The sequence below is a fragment of the Cyanistes caeruleus genome, chromosome 15 (assembly GCF_971803275.1).
Source record: "Cyanistes caeruleus chromosome 15, bCyaCae1.hap1.1, whole genome shotgun sequence".
In the NCBI taxonomy this organism is placed as follows: domain Eukaryota; kingdom Metazoa; phylum Chordata; class Aves; order Passeriformes; family Paridae; genus Cyanistes; species Cyanistes caeruleus.
Window position 1 is genome coordinate 9,325,143 of NC_141715.1, and position 18,036 is coordinate 9,343,178.

The window sequence follows — 18,036 nt, forward strand, 5'->3', positions numbered from 1 at the left end:
AAGCTATTTTTGCTTTGGAGCTTTTATTGGCCTGTAAAATATTTTTACATTTATTACGCTTTTAATGAGAACTCCTAGAACCAAGACTGGTGTAAATAATGAAAACAACACTAGTAAATGTCCCCATAAACCTCGCACCAAGCCTTTGATGCTAATTTGCAAGGTCTGGCGTTCCTTCCCTCCTCCCACCACCTTCTGCAGAGGAGCAATGGCCCTACTCAAAATGCAAGATATCCACCAGGAAAGGCACCCCGCAGGTTTGCTGCTCCCTGCCCGGGCTGGAGCTGCCGTAGGTCTGGGAGAGAAGAAAACCCAGCTGCCATCTCTGCACCCCTCAGTCACATCAGCTGCAGCATCCCTCCATCCCAAGCAGCTCCACAGGAACACACCTCTGCTCCTTGTGCAGCTCAACAAAGGGCTCTCCTTGTTCTAGGAAGCTGTGTGTCACTTGTTGAGTCATTTAATTAAGATCCTTAGACAAATCAGAAAATCTTGGAAGCACCTCTACAGTTCCCAGATGCTTGGCAGCAGCCTTTACAAATCCCAGCGTTTCTGTCCCTGATTCTCTCTCTCTTTCTGACACTCTGGTTTCTTTATGGAGGTGGGACCTGGAGACAGCACCAAAAACCTTTTCAAGGGTCCATTTTGGCAGCAAAATGAAAGCTCGCAGCTAGTGCACACACAAAATGCAAGAGGTGATTGTCCTGCACCACCTTCCATCTTGGGCTACAGTTGCTTCTCCAAACAAATTAACTGAGTCCCATCACACTCCAAAATCATGATGCACAGGACAGAAAGTGAGCACAGCCAGGTTGTGGACTGAGCTCAGAAAACACCTTGAATTCCCAGGACACAGGGCGGGACCTTGAACTGACTTCCACTTCTGTGCTTAAAGAACCCAGACCATAATGGTTCCTTTATTCTCTCCTGCAAGCCTGACCACAGCATTGCTGTATTTTGGGTTAAATCCAATAGAAAAAAGCACAAAGACTGTTGATAGAGCACAGACCGTCTCTCCACAGCAGCACATGATGCACAGTGTGTTTCTGCACCGTGGCAGCAGCGTGGGCTGCAGTGCTGCACAGAGCTTTTGGTGATTTGTTTCCTGTCTTGGGCACTTTGCAGCTGGGTTTGACACTGCACTGTGGACCTGCCCTGGGGCAGCTCCAATGCAACACATTGGATTAATTCTGACACATGGGCTGATGGCTTCAAAAACAAAGAATCACCACCCAGGAGGCTGTGTCCCCTTTCCCACCATGGGACATCCTTCCTGAAGCCATGAGGAAATGCAAGACTGCTGCAGCTTGTTTCTCCAGCCCTGATCCCAGGCTGTTGTTGTTGACAGATGGTTAGGAATGGCTGGCTACAGCAACTGGGACTCAAATTCCAGTTCCTACCAGAACTATCATTTCTGCAGGCTATCAGTTACAAATAACACATTGGTTTTTCCTTTGCTATTTAATCCTCTCAATTCCAGGGCCAGATCCCATAAAAATTCCTTCCAGTATCTGCATCATAGAAACACACCCAAACCTTAACAAATCACTTTTTGCAGGGCTTACCAGCCCTGCCTGCTGCAAAGGGCTGTGCTCGTTCCAGGTTGGGTCAGCAGATCTTTTTTCTCCCCAACTTTCCTATGACATTTCAATTGGAGTTTTCTCTTCTCAGTTCCCATCCCAAAACTCTTCGTGCCAGTACAATGCTCTTTCAACTTAAGTCAATGCATTCCACCCACTTCAGCTGGATTTCACTAGGAAATTAAGATAAAAGAGCTTTGGGTTAGACTAAATTCATATTTCAGTTTTTCTTTGGGACTCTGCTAGGCAGGAATGCCTTCAACAATCACATTTCTTACCTGGACCTAATGACTATTCATTCATGAACTTTGCAAAATGATGTGTAATAAAGGAAATAGTAAAAAGTTATGGTAATACACCATGATAAGTCATATTATCTGGAAAAAACACAAACACACACAATAGTTTCAAGTACACAACCACTGAATATGGTGTTTCACAGCCTCTGTGAAATGAAGGAAAAGGAGAAAAACCATCAGTGTCCATGAGGATGAGTCAGGACATAAGATGAGCAATGTGGCATTGTGACATTCCCGACATGCAAACCGAAGACGTCACTGAGGCCCCAGGAGCACTGCTTACACAAAACCTTTTATTGAGGCTTCTCATGGCATGGACACCCCACCTGATGCTCCCACCTTCACAACAGGAGAAAAAAACCTCCTTATACCAAATTAAAACCCCTTGCATTAGTTTATTTTTGCAGCACAAAAATACCCTTTCGTATCGTTTTCCCAAACTTCGATGGGGAAAGCGGCATTACCGCAAACCGAGGCATGAGGCATTGAAAATGCAAAGGGGTTTCACGTTGCCTGGCCCAAACCCAGCCAGAGTGGGCCAGCGGCAAGGAGAGAGCCTTTCCTTCACCAGATGTGTCCAATAAGGGGCAACCTAAAACTCAGCCCTAGTGGGATCCAACTTCACCCTTAAGCAGTGGCAATGTTAAGCATTGTGCTCGGCTTCTCCAAGGGGAATGCCGCTGCTCTTGCCACATAAATCAAACCCGGCTGAGAGATCAAAACCTTCAGCAGAACCAGATGGCTGCATATGGGGCAAGCAGTGCACGTGCTTGCCGTGCAGGCAGCCCTTGTGCAGCTCCTGCAGCACTGCAGACCCAAGAAAAATTATTTATTCCTTCATTCTCCCCAAGTTTGTGCTGTCTGTAGGGACAGGAAGACTGCCACAGGGAAAAAATTGCATGTGCCAGTCAACAAGGTAAAAGCATGCAGTGCAAGCACAGAGGGATGCACTGGACGCATGAATATCTGCCCAGAAATATCCTTTCCTCACATATTTCAGCAGGAAAAATCCTCAAGGAGGGCATTGGCACTGGATCCCACAGCACCCCTCTTCCCATGGAATTTTTAAGAAGCCTCTGGCTAATCCTTCAAGACATGTGGGACAAGGAAAAAGCTGGTATCTTCAAGGACATTCATATTCCTAATTCCCTGGGTTGGTGTCTATGTCACACAGCCTGGAAATCTGTCCCACACACATCTGAGAAATGAGCTGTGACATTGTGGGATGTGGAAAACTAATTAATATAAAAGCAATAAATGAGACAGGTAACCTAAGCATACAAACCAGCAGGTAACTTCTAGATGGCAAATTTCATGTATGACATTTCCTCAACCTGGCAAGGGCCAGTGGCACCCAGGGAAGGTACAATCATCTGGAGAGACCCCTCTGTGCAGCTGCCTGGTGTCGTGCCACCCCTGCCCCCTCACTGCGTGTGTGGGGCTGGGCCCCACCAGGGGTCATGCACCCTGAAAAAAGCACCTTTGAGAGAATGACACCAAGACACATAGACCTGTTCCTGCCTTCCCTGGACGTCTCTTTCCTTTGGTTGTGATCCATAGAAAGGAACGAGCGAGGGCTTGCTGCTGCCACGGTGATGGATGGCTCCAGGCTGAGGCTGCTGCAGGGGATGAGTGACAACCTCCCCGGATAGAGAGCTCGTGGCAAACAGCCCAGTCCGCCAGGCTCCACTGCTAAAGAGGTGGAGCTGCAGTGCACAGTGGGGACCACTCACAGGCAGCTTGATTTCAGCAGTCTGAGGCCACTGGAAAAGCACTTTCTGGGAAATGCGAGATGCATGGAGAGGTTCAGATGTGCCTCTTCCCAGAGCAGCCATCAGCAGGGACACGGGAGCATCACACAGCATGATCTTGTCAAGGGAGGTGGCAAGCAGGCTCACACAACCCATGGTTGTTCTCCAAAGATGGGTTGTAGGAGCCCACAATCCTTTGTGATAGCTATAAAGCAGCATCAGTGTCAGCATAGTTCACTATGTGCCAAATACTGTGCAGCCTTTTTTAAAATAAATATAAACATGATCCTTAAGGAACAGGCAAGTATTCACAGAGAACATGGGGATGGCATTGATTTACTAACAGCTGAAATTTCAGTTCAGATTGATTTCCATTAAACATGCCAAAGGATATGGGGGTTTTCTGGTTTTTTCGTGAAAAAAAGATCTTCATGTCATGCAAGATCTAAGAATTCAACAAGAAAAAAGAATAACTATGCTTCAAAGTTATTTACTTCACATTTCATTTCAAAGCTAGTTAACCTGTTATACACAGGAGCTGCTTCAAACTTTATTTCTTTTTTACCACTTTCTTCAGAAGGCTGTTTTAGCAAAGCAAAGAACACTTAAGGAATGAGGGATCTTTTCTAACTCTTGAATGATACTAAAAAGAAAATGAAATAAATTGACCCATATCTTTTTTCCTCGCACCACATGTTAACAAGAAACTTGTACAGGAGCCCCCAGAATCCAGCTCACACCTGTCTGCTAGAAGAGCAACTCACCCAATTTCTGTACTTCAACCAAAGCAAAACAAAACCAGAATTTCCACACAAAGCACTCTCCAGACCTGGAGAGCTGATGCCTGCTCAGGAGAAAAATAAGTAAATTAAGAAATAAAGCTTTTGTGGGGTTTTTTGGGGGGGTTTTTTGGGGTTTTTTTAAGCACATCCTGAATCTGCCATTTCCAGATATCTTTGGGCTTGGTGAGTCATTTTTACATTGCAATGCCAAGGGTGACAAGCTGAAAAGTTTGGGCCAGGGCTTGGAGAGATGAAAACCAGTAACAGTGTCACCAAATGCAGTTGGGAATCAAGACTGAGGGATAATTTTTTGCCAAAGGAATGTTACCTGCAAAATGCCATTCCTGTCCTCACCAGCAAGCTAGGAAATCACACCTGGAGTAAAGCAGAACACCACCCTGCCTTGCTTCCCAGCAGAGCTGAACAGGAGGGAGCCTGGTCCTTGGGGCCATCACAGTCTGTTTCTGGGTGCTGGTGACTTTTTTCTGTCTGGGAATGAGCAGATTTGTTCTTGATTCTGGAGCAAGGAGTACATGCCATTTCCCACCCACCACCAGAGCCTAAGCCTTGAACATGGAACACCCATGGTTCAACAGCTCTGAAAAACATTCATTTAGAGGGAGAAGAAGGTTTCCTGAATAGAAATCCATTCCTATGTCTTACCTCATTATTCAAAAAAGGTTTCTGATTAATGCTTAATTCAACTCTGCCAGCACTCCCCCAAAGCCACAAGATCTCCAGGTCCCACTCCTTAGTGCAGCTACGGCCAGCTGAAAACCCAAGCCCTGCCCCAGCAGCTCTTTTCCTCAGCTGCTTTGTAAACATTTGCTATACATCATTCATTACACTTCCAACAACCCTGCCTGCTCCTTTCTTAAACCATTGCCAAAGTCATTTGCAGGGGAACTCCAGGCAGGCAGGTACAGGAATACAGAGCTTCCTGCTTGTCTAGAATTCTACAGTACTTTTCACTCTGAATTCCTATCTGTTGCACCTTGTCCTCAATTTTCAGGACCAGTCTTTGCTCTGAGACATGTTGAATATCCATATGGAACAAACATACTTAGTGGAAAACCATAACACATCTTAATTATCAACACCATCACTTCAGAAGGACACAGCCAAGTTTATGGCAAGATCCCATTACAGCATTAAACACAGATAACTCCTGTACAGAAGGAAAGAAAGAGAAAATGGGTAGAAACCAAGTCATTTAATCGAAAATGCACTATCTGATTGAAAAAATCTGTTTCTTCAGCAGCTCTTTGGGCACAGGTTAAGTTAATGAAAAGAAGGCTTGCAGAGTACATGTGTGACTCTTTAGGCGACAGTAATCAAGCCGAGGTGCATTTCCTGGGGATTGGGAGCCAGCTGAGAGGAGCTGGCGTGCCTCGGGTCATTAAGCACAGCCAGCCAGTTATCGACTGCACCACTGCCATTACTGCCAGTAACCCTCAGAAAAAAGAACCCTGTCCAGCTCCAAGTGGGAGAATCCTGGAGATTTTGCCCCTTCTGCACCATTTGTGGAGATCATGGGATGGGAACCTGTGTGCAAACCTGGGTAACAGAGCAAACCACACCACCGAGGCTTCTTGCAGTATGTGGTGACAGCACAGTGACACCACAGTGTATGGTGACAACAAAGCTGTGGTTTTCACCAAAATAAGCAGCTTGCCACACTGAGGAATCCATAGACATCCTTTTACTTCCCTGTAGCCACAGAAAAGGGTGTTTGCTTTCACTGTCCTACAGCCAGAATGACGTGGTTTGTTCATTCCTGAGTTTGTTCCTTTAAAGAAGTGCTGTAAGATCCTTCAGAAATGGTTTAGGAGAGGCAGCAACTGCTAATTTAACTACACTTTTTTAGTAAATACCAGAGTAAATAGACATAAATGTACAGTGTTTAAATGGCTACAGCCCTAAGGCATAAGTAAATCATCTTTATCCTCTTTTAACTAAATAGTTTCTGAGAGGTCGGGAGGGTTTTGCACATAAATATGTATCTTAACAAATATTCAGCAGAACCCTTTGAATTTATGTCCTGCTTATGCAAAGAGGAAAAGGAATCTTCCAATTCCCAAGGTCTTCAGAGACTAAAGGAGGGGTGAGCACAAGGTTGCACAGTAGGAAACCTGTACTTGGCACAGAAAATAAATGTGCTCTCTGGTCCCAGGGTGGGTCCCACCGAGACCAGGGACCTGCCAGGGACACAGCATAGCGGGATGGCTCCTCGCTGAGGTGTGTGAACCATGCCCAATCTGCAGATGGTATCAGCACTTGTACTCCTCGTCTATCAGTGTGAAATCTAACATGATTCACAGCCCAAACATCACTCTTCAGGCTATAATTAAGCAGAAGTCTTGTTGCTGGCTTGAAATCTGATTTTAGGAAGGGGAGTGATGAGATTGTAGTTGGAGTCTCCAAGTGGTTTTGATGGGAGCATATTCACATCACATAATCGCATCCCAAAACTGCAGGAACAGCTTCTTAAACCCCCAAGGCCATTTACTGAGCCTTATTCATCTTTCACCATGTTTGTATTTATCTTTAGAAAGTAAAATGATGCTTCACAAACAAAATTATAATGACTAGTACTTAAGCAACTCATTTGATCCTGCAACCTCCCCAAGCGTTTTCCTCACTCCCACCACTCCCAGCCCCGACTCCCGAGGCATGAAAAGGTGCAGCACCTACTGCTCTGCAGAGGGATGCAGGTGCCACCCCATGATCCAGCCCCAGCTTGGACATCCCTAATAGAAATATCTCTGCACATCTACAGGTTTTCACCAGCTCTACAAAGTGTGGCTCCTTTTCCTCCCCCCAGCCACTCCCCCTGAACTTCCCTGGGGGAGCTTTCTGGGGAGATGGTGAGATTTTGAAGAAGAAATGTTTTGAAGGAAAACACCATGGGGATGTTTGGAAGAGGAAGAAGGTCATCTAAGACTAAGCCTTATTTCTGTCCTGCAAGGAGGTAGTTGGCACAACTCTGTGGTTTCCTAGAGGGTGCAGCATGTCTCATCTCTGCCAAAGGAAGGCCACTCTCACATTCATCCCAAGTCTAAGGACGCTGGCTTCTCTCTACTTAAATTATCAAGCAGCACCAATGGCCAGGATCAGGGCAGGGGGATGTTCAACAGATGCTGAGCCCCCAGTGAACCCTGGTGCAGAGTGAAGCCCCTCAAATGCCAAGAATGAATGAATGAAGAAAACATCTCAGGAGGAGTGATATAATCTGAAGCCCCATCAAGTCTAAAAGTCTTCACAATCATGAAGGGCACATGGAGATTTAAAAATGTGGGTGCAAGCAAAAAGGAAGAGAGGTGAAAAGGATCTTTGTCTTGGGCAGTCCCTGGCTCCAAAGCACTGTGTTTACCAGCCCTGTTGGATGCAGTTTCTAGCCTTGTCCCACAAAATCTGAGTGCAGCCCAGTGGCCCCTCAAAACTCCTGGTGTGAATTATCTGTCCTTTAGGAAAGCCTGCTGATACATCAGTCCCTGGAGCCCATTTTCTTTCTGGTGCTCAGTAATTGTTCCAGTCTCTCCCTGTGCCCATGATGGCTGGGTTTCTCATTAGCATCTCAGTGAGCTGAAAGATGTGTAAACAGGTGTAGCTACAGAATTTCCTACTGGGTACACATCTGAGGAGGCTCCAAAGCATAAATTACTGTTTCTAAAGTCAGTTTTAAATCATGCTCACTAGCAGTCATCTCCTGCCCTTGATCATTGCTCCTAGGATGGCAATAGGAGTTTCACATATGGTTTGAGTGAAGCAGGAGCCCTTCAATGGCTCCACATCCACCTGTTTCAGATTGTGTCATAGGTATGTGCTTAAGCATTTCATTAACATTTCCCTTTTCCAATGTTAACCTGAGCCATGCTAACTCTACACATGCATCTGGAAGTTTGCAGCAGAAATGCAACTTGCACCCAAACCTGACGCATTCCAGAGGCAGCAGAGTGTGAAGCCAGTGGGTGAGCAAGACAGCTCTGAAATATTCCTCCTGAGAAAAGGATGTTTCCTCCTATTTAAATGAAATGAAAACTCTGTGGGTGCATGATGTGCAGTTTTAAAGATCCAGCCCTAAATGTACAGATTTGGAGTGTCATCATTTGCCTGTAAAACACACGCTCTGCTCCAGGATCTCAGCTGCATTCCAAGGCCATATCCATGTTACTGCTTTTTCCTCATCAAAGCAGAACTGCACCCCACCTCCTTTATTTTGTGAGCTGGGAGGGTCCTTGTTATTTCACAATTGCTTTAGGAAAACCAATACAGAACTGTGATGGAAAGAGCCACCCATTGCTGTGCCTTTGTTCCACGAGCAATGTTATCCAGCAGCACAGCTCCAAAGACTGTCTGGGAGCTGAACAGGTTTTAGCATGTTTTTTCATCTCATTTTTTCTGTCTCCTTTCAGCTGGAAGCTCAACTGTCAAGATTAAACCATCCACCTGTGTGGCATACCCCAGCATGGCTGAACTTGATAGATCTGCACAGTTGCATTCTGCAGCAAAGATCACAGATCTGAGATGTACACACTGAGAATAGTCCACTAATCTTTCCCCCCTCCACTCCTCCCCACACAAAAGAAAAAAACCAAAACCAAACATGTGTTTTTCCTTGTGGTGCTTTTTCTTTAAGGTATCTCCTGTCAACAATGTCATGATGGGAATTCACAGGGAATTCTCGAAAGGAAACCTTTGAAAAAGCAGATTTCTGTTGGTATCTGATGTCTTACATGCAGCATATTGCAGCAATTGAGAACAGAAATGTTTAGAAAGTTATTTGCAATGAGGGGAAAAAAGAGAAAAGTCAGCTATGCAAGACACAGGTAGAGTGTTCCAAGTCTGAAACCTCCAAGCACAGTTTGGAAATAATGAAGAACTCTTCAGAAAAAGGAGCACAAATGCAGGAATGGTGCAGGGTGAAGTGCACTCAAACACCAGGTTGTGCTGCAGGGAAGCCCAGAGGTGAAGGGGGTGAAGGCTTCTGCACAGATGATTTGGTGATTATTAATTTTAGAGTAAGACATCCACCTGCTGCCCTCCTTCTTGGGAAAACATGACAGAAATGGCACAAACTCCTCAAGGACCTTAAACCCCTCCTTAAGAGGAGCCTTAACATTCAGCCTTCTCAGGTCTGGGTTTGGGGTAATACATATTTCTCAGCATTTCCTCCACATGGTGTTTTTACCCTGTTGTTCTCAGTGTTGTTACCACACCACCTGCTATTTAGTTTCAGTTGTAAATTCTGGTGCATTGAAGTCCATCTTCAAACCTGTGTTGTAATGCTCCATGGCATCGAGTTCTGTATCTGATCTCCTTTCCGTTCCTCAAACTGGGCTGCTGCCCCTTTATCCTTTATTCTTACCTCATCTCTTGAACAAATGTCATAGCCACAGTTATTAGAAATATTTGAACCTGACAGCTGCAAATACTCAGGGACAACTATATGTGCAGAGAACTATAATTAGTTGGAGTATTTAATTTTGTTTTTAAACCACTGAGATCCAGTATTGGTATCTCTGCAGACACAGACAATCAATACAGGCAGTGTGACTTAGCGAGCTTTACGGTCATTTATTTCCATTTATCAAAGGATAACTAATGCATCCTGCCTACAATGACATATATTGTATTGCAGAAGAAGGGATTTTGCTTCTCTAAACTCAGACCTGGATACATCCACTCATACCAACTTTAGCAGTGATACCACACTGAGTGCAGCAGTCAAAAATTACCCAAGTGAGCAGAAACTACAGGGAGCTGAAAAAAATTAGTGCACAGTAATTACTTAGTGATTGCTGTAGGGTGCACTAAAATCATCAGCTGGAATCTCTAATGTTGCCTAAAGTAGGTATCTCTCACCACTCCTGTCTTATGGAGGGTCAAGACACAGAAATACCCCTTTTGCTGAAGGCAAAGAGATGAAGTTTGAGTCCACAAGCCTCAGCCTCACATCTCATTATTCAAAACAGTTCAGAGTTCCTTGGTATTGACAGTACATAAAAATTTCTGATATGTTGCTTTTCCTGCAGTTTGATTCCTCCAGCTGCATGCAGCCTTCTCCAGAGCTTCAGAGCCCCACCCCACCACCCTGTCCATACACAATAAATCCAGGGAACTTATTATCTTCCCTTCTCCTACAGCCAAAGGAGCAGCAGACAAGCTCAGAGCAGAATCTCTCCAAATAGCCCATCTTCTAATAATTCCAATCAAAGTTAGGAGTAGATGGCAGTTTCCTCTCCCAGTTCAACACATTCTTCTCTTTGCTGTTTTCCAAGGGATTCTTTCAGAGCTAGGATATCACAAGTAAATATCTCATCATCTCTGTTTCTGCATTCATGACTGATGTAGCTGTGTGGGTTGTGTAATGTTGCTTTGGGTTTCTAATTGTGATATTAATTAATTTATTTGAAGAGAATACAGCTGAAGTAATAAAATGAACAAGACAAAGAAGCAGCAGCCTGTAAAATCATTATACCTTATTAGTTTCATTGATAAGGATTAGGAGAAATACCAGGAAGACAGAGAAGGAATAATATTTAGTTCAGATAATAAAATTATATGAGCTGCCATATTCATAATGCTAAACAAGACCTGAGGGAAGCTTAACTTGAAAGATTACACAGGTGGATTCTTTTCCTTTGGAGAACATGAAAGATTATTGTAAATGTCTTTTTACGCAGCTGCCTCTTCAAACACAGTCACAAGAAATTAGCCAAAGGCCCATTTTTCACCACATGGTCTGACACACACAGCAGTGTGGGGATGGAGTCCTTCTGCCTCTGCTCAAAACAGAGCTTGGGGATGCTATTCTAGCACATCAAAAGTTTGAGGGGCCGTGTTGTACCAGCTCCTTGCCCCTGTCCTGCATCCCATGGCTCAGGCACCGCAGTTTGGCTCATAGAGCACTACAGGCATCCCCAGCCTGGGGATCATGAACTGATGGACAGGGTCAGGGGATAAATGTGTAATGATATATTAAGATAAATCATGTACCCACTGCTCTTGGAACAGGCAGGGGGGTTCTACAGACAGCCAGTAATAGCTGCAGGCAGGGGTCTTTCCTCTCCCAAAAAAAGGAGCGCCAGTGAATAAGGCACCAGTGAGGAGAGGGAGAAAACAAGTCTCCAAGCCCTCACAAAGACATTGCTGCTGCTGGCTACCAGGGGTTTCATTCATTTAACAATCTAATCCTGGCTGAAATTAGCAGTTTTCCCCCAGAGACTTGCTGCTTAGTAACTCACTTGTTTGGGACCATATTCTGTTAAAATGCTCCAGCCAAGCTCTCTTTAGGTGTTCTGGTCCTTGGTTTAAAAGTTGTTCGGTGATACACCAATCTTGGCAAGCAAGCATCACTTCATCTGAGAGGTGACACTTAAAATTTAAAAACTGAGGTGGAGAAAAACAGCAACTTTTCTGTCCTAGGAACAGGAGGCATTCCCAAACAGTTCTTGCTCCAGGCCTGGGAATTTGTTTTGATTTTTACCTTGATGTTCACTCACTTTAAGCACAAAGATCCAAAGCCTATATGAGAGCAATAACCATTCCAAGACATTTACAAATGACCCTCTTAACTGTTTATGAGACATTATCTGAGGTAAAGCAGAGTAGGAGAAATAAACTTGAAGTAGGAAGAGCTGGCTCGCCTCCCAGATGGAGCATGATAAAGCACCAGTGTCAGTGTTTCTTCTCAGTTTTATGGCAGCCTTTAACTGCTGGGTGTTTAGGATTTTTTATCAGAAAACGGAAAGAAGAAGGAATGGATCCAAAGCAAAGAGGTTTTCACAAACAATATTCTCCAAATGACTTTATGTGAGCAGATACTGTGTTATCTGGCTATCAAGATAGCACCATTTATTTTTTTTTACTTGCCACAACAGCCTGCTGCTCAGATTCCCAGTCCTGGGATGTACAAGGAATTCCTGAGCACAGCAATAAATTTTCAAAGGGATCTGGATGACCCCACTGCTTCTTTCCTATTAGAAAATATCCTGAACAAAGTTAATCTCTGGTCAGATTTACCTCATTAAATTGATTTCTATTGTCTCTCTTAAACAGTGTGTTAGTTTGCAGTTCCCATATTTAGAAAATCTCTCTGGATTTTGCTCATGTCCCACAAAAGTTTAATGAATGGCCCTTCATAGAACCATGGGTATGGAATACATTTTTTACACAGAAAGCTGTCCTGGAAGTTGAAATTGCGTGAAAATTGGCTCACTTCTACTTTTTCTTAGCCCAATGCAGAAATAAACTTCAACCACAATTTGTATTGCCCCTTCAAAACATTTTTATCACTATTTTGAGGAAAAAAGAAAGGGTAAGCATCAGTTGTTCCAGTTTGTTCAAATTTTGAAATGTTAGATACAAATAAGAGCATCCATGCTGGCTTTGGAGGAAAGATAAACAGAAAAGGAGGGCTCTCAACAGGGATTTCTGCTTTTAACCACCTGCTTTAGGCAGATCCTCAGCAAGGAAGAGTCTAAAATGTGCAACAGGGCTCCAAATAAAAAATACCAAGGAACCAGTGCCATTTGGTTCTGAAAGCACACCCTAGATTGCTGTTAAAAGAAAAGACAGTAAGGCCTCACATTTACAAAGCTGGTCGTTGGATCTTGACTCCTTTCTATTGCTTACTCCTTGGCTATGAATTAGAAAAGCCATCCATTTACACCATCCTCCACAGAACTGACAACCAGTCAGGTCTAGGGGAAAGAAAAAGTAAATACTCTTTATTAAGCAGCAGAACACCCCGTGAAGAAAATATGCTCATTATATTGAGTATATGGGATGAAAAGCTTCCCAGTATTATGAAAAATTTATTGAAATTATTGTCAAATTCACAGAATTAACAGAGTTTTGACAAAAATGTCTAAATCCATTTAAATAGCATTTTTCTCATGCTTCTGCAAAGGACTTGGAAATGTGTTAAAAAAATGAAAGAAATCCAGTGAACAAGGGAAAAAAAAATTAAAATACTTCAGAAATAGAAAACTTAAAGTCATACTTTAGACAAACAGAAGGTTTGGCTTTTCCAGGATACCAGTGCTCTCAAGACCTTTATCATGTGCCATGAAATGCCAGCAGGACTAAGGGATGGACACTGGGAGAAGCAGAGCTGAGGGAGGTACTGGAAAGCTCTCTCATCTTAGGCTGAAGCTGAAATCAGTTCATGAGGACAGAGCCAAAGAGCCGAGGAAACTCCATGTCTCAGCAGCCATGGAGTCAATTTTTGGTTGGATTCAATATCACAGGCTTCTGCCAAGCCCAGTGAAAATTTATCATCAGCTCTCTAACAACTGGTGTTCTTCTTATCCCTAATTGATTGGTTTGGTTTAGCTCCCTCAGATAGAGCTACTGTTCAGAGGCTCAAGAGGAAAGGATTTCTCTTGGAGAGTTTACCTGAAGATAAAGCACTTCCTGGACTGCTGGAACACACAGTGAGCTGCAGAATGAAGGACCCAGGCATGCCCAGGTCGCTGACTCTGTCACTCTGCCGTGTGACACAGCCCCATGGCTGATGCTCATCCTTCCCTCGGGGAACCTACACCCCTCAGAGCACCATCCCTGCTGATTCCCACCAGGACAGCTGTGATACAACAGCTTGTTTTAGCTCTGAGGTGAGCTGTGTGCTCTGCAGCTCCAGCAGGCTCTGGGTTAACAGAGCTGTGCTGGTGGACACACACAGAGCCCACACAGCCATGGGACTGCCATGCCTCGGGGGCCCTGTCTGTGACAGGCAGGCAGAGCTACTGCTCCAGCCAGCCACCAGATGCTGGAAATCCTGCATAAAGATGTAAAATCCCCCGATTCCACTGGTATAAAATTTCCAGGCAAAAAAAAAAAAAAGAAGACATGTCCAGGGAAACCATGCAACAGCCTGAACTCCAAGCTTTTGGTTCCAGGGATTTCAGAAAGCCTTGAATCAAAATTTCCACTAACACCATTTAAAAATATACCCTCCCCAGCCAGCAGGAACCCAAGTGAAGAGAATTACTCCAGTCCACAGCAAGGCAAAAACCCCCATAGCTGGGTCCTGAAGGATCAGAACGGTTTTGGGGATCAGAGAGAAAAGAGATGCCACCCCTGCAGAGGTGGGATTTCCCTGCAGAGATATGATCCTGCAGGATTTCTCATTTCCCCCCAAGCACAACCTCACCACCACACCACATGTTTTAACTCACTCCAGTTTCTCTCACGTTGAACCAGAGCTGGTCTAAGTCTCATTACAGCACTACTCAGGTTTATAATTGCAGCATGTTTGACCATGTTTTACTTTCTTTCTTTTTTGTTTTCAGCTTCTAGCTGCATTTTTCTCCAGAGAATAAAGTTCATGGAAAAGCTCATGTGAGCCACCTCTTCAAGCTGAAATGACTAGAAAAGTTCATTTCTTGAACACCTTTCAGGTGCAAGGAAATAAGTTGGTTTTCCAAGTCCAGACATCCAGTAAGAGTGGACCAAATTTCTCTAAGAATTTAAATTGCAATTCTGCTGCCCTCATTATTTACTGGTAGAATAAAACACAGCATCCAAGTGTGAGGCAGGCAATAAGTCCTTATACTTAGCACAATTCCATTCCATGCAAACCCCAAGATCTGCACTACTTGTGAATAAAACCTAATGGGTGCAAACATTATTTTAAGCACATTAACATGTCTCCACTTAAAAAAAATAAAATATTAAAAATTAATACTTTAAATTAATACTAAAAATTAAGTACTTTGTTTGAAATCTGTGAGTCTGATGCCTCTATAAAACCTGTCACACTGCCCAGAGCACATTGCTTGGGTACCAAAAGCAGAATGGCTCTATTAAAGCAGCCCTGAGCCCAGGATAATTCACTTGGAGCAGCAACACACTGTCTGCTGTGCTGCCTCTGGCTTGCTGATCGCTTGTGTAGGTCTGGTTTGAGGCTATCTGCACCACAAACCTCTGCCTAGATCAAATGTCTTCCCCAGACTAGACATCTTTCCCAACACAGAAAAGTTAACCTCAGCAGAAAGGAAAAAATATTGGAAAATCTTTTTCACAACATGGTGCAACTTCACAATTTTTCATTCACATCATCCAACACAAGGATTTTTGGACAAGGAAGTGTTATATCCCATTTGCCTCTTAGTGGAAAAGGAAAGGAGAGCCCATGATGTTCAACATGCTGCTCATGGATTAATGTGGAGAAGAGCAACTTGTAAAATAAAAATGGGGTCTTAAAAAATAAAAGAGCTTGACAAGGAAATACTTGAGCTGTCTGAACCAGATTTATTTACACTTTTTGGCAAAGATCACATTTTAATTGGGGTTATTACTCGCATAAGCCTGGAACTATATAATATTATCCAATAATATAGAGAATCTGACACCAAAACATGTCCCAGCACACATTATATTTGTATTTGCCAGACATGGAATCCCATAAATTGCTGTCTGATAAAGGTCTGCAGTTCAATGGACAAGACTTTAAACAATTTGCAGGGGATTATGGATTTCGACATACAACATCCAGTCACAGTTATTCATAATCAGATGGTCTAGTGGGAAAGGGAATTAAGCCTCCTAAGCAGAGCCTGGCCTGAGGCTTTGTTGAACTTGAGAGCAGCCCCTTCCAAAGAAGGGCCATCCTCCACAGGAGCCTGACAGCCTCAGCTACTCAAACCTCCCAAGGAAGGTGAAGCTGATCTAGATATCTGTGAAGATAAGGCACAAATCATCTTCCAGCATCAAAGCTCCAAAACCTGGGATGTGCAATTTATTGCATGCATGATGCTATTCAGGGACAAAGGAGATTGAGATTTTATGGCAGCTGCTCATGTCTCCCATAAAATTCAAAGCTCACACAGGGAAACTCAGGAGGAAGCAAGGAGCAATTGCAATTTATTCCCCAGGGAAACAGGGATTTGAACTGGAAAAAGATACAACAAAACCTCTGCAGGACCAAAAAGAAGTAATAACGATGGAAATGCTCCTCAGGGCATAAGCCCAAATACCCAGAACTCCTGAAAGCTCTGATACAATTGTCACCATCACCATGCTCCCTACCAGGACTGCAGCACACATGGGGCATAGTGGAAAATTTTCTGGCTCGTTATGAAGAGGGAGGGTTGGGTATTCCAGCACTGGCACTAATGCTGCTGAGTGGGAGCTGATCCCAGCCAAGGTGCCCCAGGCGATGCCACCTCTTTGCAAGAGAGATGCTCAACCCCCATGGGGCACCTTTTTCCCAGGTCATTCCAGTCCCAAGACTCTGGGGGAAAATGTCATGGTACTCTCCATATTTTCTCATGCTTCACTAGGTTTAACCTAGGCTGGATCTTGTGGACCTAGTGGCTCCACAAGGGGGTGGTCATGGGGAAATGGGGACAAACCTCACCTTAAAGAAGCACAAACCCTTGGCAGTCATACTGAAATGAAATACCATGAAATCACAGTTCCAGGCAGAAAGACCAGCTCTGGGGCTCAAGTCTAGTGTTCAGTTGTACTGAGCCTCTGCTAGCAGTCATAATTAGGGATTGCAGATCATTGCCAGGAACATGTGCAAAGAACCCAGTAAAACCCATGTGTCAAGGTTTGGAACTCGTCATCATGGAACACTTCAGGAAAGAATGTATTTAATGGGATGAAATAGTAGAAAAGGAATAAAAGCAGGTTGCTTTCACACAGGTCTCCACACACATTGAGGACAATGAGTAAAATACAGATGAAAAGATGGACCTGAATGTGGAGGTGCACTTTGAAACAAGGAGTCCAATCTAATACCTTAGACAATCTTTGCCTTGGTCCACCATCTTGGAGCTGTAGTAAAAAAAAGCAAAACATAGCCCTGAATATCTTGAATGTCAGCTGAACACCAAGGTTATACTCAGTTCTTTCCAAAATTTCTGCAGGATCATTCTTTTCCCCCTCTTTCTATGGAGAGTACTGAAAACCACTTAAAAGAGTGTGTGCTGAATGTGTGCAATAAGGCCAAAGCTTTCCAAGTGAACAGAGTGCTGGCAAAACAATCCAGGCTGAGAGCAGTGGGAATTACTCTGGTCCATTTAGTAAGAGTAGAAGAGCACCACATCAGTAGTACAAACGGCCCTGCCAGGAATCTCTGCTGGCTAAGGAAGGAAAAGAAAGAGAGGCTCAAAAGAAGCCATGCACATGCTTATACTCCATGCTTTGGCAATATCTGGTTCAAGGTACTTTAATATTATCCATGAATTAGCCTAGTAATTCATGAAAAAGTCACAGGCTGATCTTCCTTTTCTTCTTAGGGACTTGTTTCCTTGAAAACAAAGGGAGCCATTGTCTTCAGTTACTCTGTGAGCTTCCACAGAGCACAGAGCTGTGCAAATGAGGAATTCCACAGAAGTCCACAGGTTAAAAGTCCAGAAGAGATTTCAATGAAAATTTATAAAGCTCAGTTAGTATGTGTCTTCATTTTCTGTCTTCTGTTCCTCAGGGTAGACTCAAAACACCAGGAGTTACACTGAGTAGCCTCAAATTCACTTGGAAGGGGAGCTCCTGGTTTTGCACTGCACGATGGCAAGAGCAAAGCAAGTGTTAAACAAAAGACACCACTTGCTTTTTTCCAATGGCAAAGTCATCTCACTTAACTTCTGCTGTTCAGATTGCAATGCATACA